Here is a 4,201-nt window from a genome sequence, read left to right as displayed (position 1 = left end):
CTATTCTATCTCCAGAATTGGGAATACATCCTGGAAGGCCAACAAAAAAAAGGAAGAAGGAAGTTGATGAATAAAATAATTGACCTAAACTAACCAAGAAAGGTTCGCTAAGAAACTGCTCCAAGTGTGGGAAACTTGACCATAATAAGATGACATGTTAAGGAGAAGTTAGTGGTAATAGGAGACTAAACCAACATGAAACTTAACTTGCACCTAACCACCTATCCCAACAACCAACTCCATGGTAGCAACAAGTAAGGTACAACATTACACTCCCACTTAAGAATCTTGAAGTATAACCATACTTGGGAACTTGAGTTATTTTGTCATATACCTGCTACTTATTGGTTTTGATGTATAATCATTCTTTTGTCCTTATTTTGAATTTGATTAATCTTTTGCTTAATATGATATTGAATTACAACATGTTTGAAAATTGATATTTTAACTTGTATCAGTTTGACAATTTGATTTAAAGTTAATGAAAAGTTATTTTGATTATTCTTGTAGTTCACTGAAAAAGAAAAATTCTTATGTGATTACTTTTCAATGCAAAAAGAAATCAAAGCTTACATCCATTATTACAAATTGCCATTACAAGAACTCATTTTTTCATTTGTTAAGAACTCATCCACCATATCAACATTACAAACTACCATTACAACATAACACCCTAAGAATTCATATAGAAATCAAAGCTTACATCCACTATTACAAATTGCCACTACAAGCTTACAACTAGAAATCACAAGAAGCTTTCATCCATCATTCAAAGCATTCTTCATTTACTAATCCAAAGTTCATATAGACATAAAATCAAGAGAAAAAAATCCTCTCATTTTTTTTCTCTTTCCCTTTCCATTTTTCTCAGTTTCTTCAGCAGTGTTGAGCACACATTTTTTGCCCGGGTCATCATCGGAGGATCCATCCAAACAAAAAAATGATATTTTTTAGTATTTTCCCATAATTTTGGCAACCATAGAACCTTCTCCTACAATTTTCATTTGTCCAAGTCGTGACCACCTTAGTTGGTTGTCCACAATTGCAAAGCATAACATTAATGGAGTCTTCCATCTTAACCTTAGCTAGGTTTTCTCTTAGGGATTTTGCGAGAAATTTTAAACAAAGGAAGTAAAAAAGGCAAATGTCAAAAATTAATGTTAGGGATTGGGTATTTATTTAAAGGGGAAGAGCTGACTATTGGAGCCATTTCACTGTCCACCGTGACAGTCCAAGTCATCATATAACAATCCTACTGTGATTTCTATTACACCTATAAGCGATTGTTAACATGGAGTGGTCGATTTGTAACACACGATAATGTTAGTGATCGGTTTGTGACTTTTGAAATATCAGTGATGAAAACGAATACTAACCCAAACATTAGTAACAATTGACGTAATTTACCCTAATATAAATTAGAAATGACTATGAGTCAAGTCTAGTTAGATTTTTGACCTACTCGAGCTTGACTCGAAAATTAAGAATCAAAATGCAATCTCGACTTGATTCGACCGAATCAATCCAAGATTTCCCATTCTTACCGTTTCTTTCATTTTCTCATTGATTCCCTCATTTTTCTCATTAACCAAACAAACAAATGAAAATAAACAAGAGCGAACTTCAAAACCTAAACAAATTGTAAAACTTAACTAAACCATGCAAAATAAATCATTAAATCGCGGTTACTTCAGCCTATCAAACCATGTCTAACATGGAGGTGGGTGGTCATAATGGGGACAATCTAATATGGGTATTGTTGAGTTAATCGATCGACGGAATCGGCCAAGAGGGGGGTGAATTGGCAATTAAAAATTTCGTGGAAGCTTTTGCAGAAAATTGAAAGTAATTGCACAGCGATTTACAGTGGTTCGACTTTCTCAAACAAAGTCTACGTCCACTACCTTAGCTATCCACACTAAGGATTTTCCAACAAATTCACTAATTTGTTCTTTCTTTTGAGGCCAAAGAGATAACCTTACAAATCCCTCAAGAGTATACCCCAACTCTTGAGAACACTCTTTTTCCCAAAGAGAAGATTACAAATTTGCAAACTTACAAGAAAACCTCACAAGGTAAGATGTTTGCATAATTCTAGAACAAGAAAAGAACACTCAAAGATAATTACAAATGAGCACAAATGGTGTTCTTGAAAGCAAAATGAATATTGAAAGGAAAATTGGCTTGATTTGCACAAACTTGGTGTTTGATGCTTTCTCTCTTGTTTCTATATGATTTCTTATTGATCAAGGGCTTCAGAACTTGTTTAAATACACCTTGAATCTCTTCTGAATGTTGGGGATGATTAGTGAAGATCATATAGCCGTTTTAGTGTGAAAACAATTAATAAAACAGTTTGGAGCGTGGGGGGAATCGGTACCCCCTATGGGGAATCGGTTCCCTAAGTGTAAAATTAAAATATTTCGACCGTTGAACAGGGGGGAATCGGCACCCCCCTATGGGGGAATCGGTTCCCTCCGAGCATTCTGGAAATCTCGGAGCCAAACCATTCAGGGGGGAATCGGTACCCCCTTGGGGGGGAATCGGTTCCCTCTGAGCAATCTGGAATTTTTGGCTTTGAAATGGTTCGAAATACTTTGAAAGATTATTTTGAAATTGTTTTAAGATTAAAACTTAATTTTACACTTAAGTAAGGATTAAAAATGATTTTTGAAATATTTTGAGTAATGTTTTGATATTCGAATAATTATATCGAATATACTTAGAAAATCATTTTGGAAAATCTTAAAATTCATTTAACTTAATTTGTTATATCGAAATATCAAAATGTTTTCAACAATCTCCCCCTTTTTGATATAACAAAACATTTTAGTAATTTTAAGATTTTGAAATCAAGTTTTGAAATTACTCCCACATACTTTAACACTTCTCCCATTTATCATTTTAAAAACACACTTAAAACACACTTCTCCCCCTTTTTGTTAAATCAAAAAGATCCAAATAAACGTGAAAAATATTAAGCCAATTGATTAGGTATATGTATGCATAAGCTGCTAAGATCACAATTAAGAGAAACGTTAGCCATTAGTTCCGTAATCAATATACATAAATAATGTGATATGGCAAAATTGGTCATATTGCTAATAATTATGTAAATGATGCAATAATAAATAAATCACACCAAACATATAAGTTCAAACCATCCATAAATCCAAACAAATTCACAATCCTCAAATTCAAACATCCCAAAATATTCAAAATGTTAAAACAATAAGTTTGGAAAACAAAGTAAAACATTTAATCATATATCCGGATCAGGAGGAGGAAAACGAGCTCGCATAGCGGCCATTTCGTTTGTGAGGTCATTAATACGTGCGTTGGTTGCTTCATTATTTGCATGCATTTCCCGAAGAATTTCTAATTGTTGAGCTCTCATTGTGGATAAATGGGACTCTATAGAATTAAAGCGCGAATCCATGGTCGCATATCGGTAATCTAATGTCTCCATAAAAGATTGAAAATATGGAGGCATTTGAGTCGATTGTTGTGCTTGCTCTTCGGGCTGCTCCTCGGCCTGCTCAGGTTCATCTTCAGCTTCATCGATGTCTCGCATTAGTTGCTCAAGCTCGAGATCTTCGTCAGCTTCGGGTGGAGCTTGTGAAGAACTAGCTCCCGGAGTAGTTGCAGAAGATCGAACCCATTCCCCGGTTTCCTTATCCTTAATCCATCCCACTCTCATTAAGGAAAGAAGGTTAATTTGTTTCTTAAGAGGAAAAACGGCATCTAGACCGACTCTAAGCCCAGCTTTGGAAAACAGATTACTCAAAATACAACCGTAAACAAGTGATGAACAAAGTTTTTTATTAGGAACAAGATTTACGGTCTCAACAATTTCAGCAAAAATAATCTGAGGTAGGTTGATTTTAATATTGTTTTCGAAACAATGTAACCACCAAAGATCTAAGGCTCTAAGAGTAGAATAATGACCTCCAGATGGTCGAAACCACCAAGAAATCATTAGATGAAGAAAACGTTCATGAAGGTCTAGGACACTTGCACTATCCCTTCTTTTATAACGAGATCCTAAAACCTGTTTTTCATTTGAAATCCCTTCATTATCTAATCCGAATGTATTGGCTATGTAAGCCGAGTCAATATATAAGAATTTTCCTAGAAGGTAGGAACGAATTCCTATGGTTTCGATTTCAGTTTGGTCTTTAACACAAACGGCATTAGAATA

Source organism: Hibiscus syriacus, unplaced genomic scaffold, assembly GCF_006381635.1.
Source record: "Hibiscus syriacus cultivar Baekdansim isolate YM2019G1 unplaced genomic scaffold, ASM638163v2 tig00110893_pilon, whole genome shotgun sequence".
NCBI lineage: Eukaryota > Viridiplantae > Streptophyta > Magnoliopsida > Malvales > Malvaceae > Hibiscus > Hibiscus syriacus.
The sequence above is the reverse complement of the archived record's forward strand: the minus strand, read 5'-3'. Positions refer to the sequence as shown.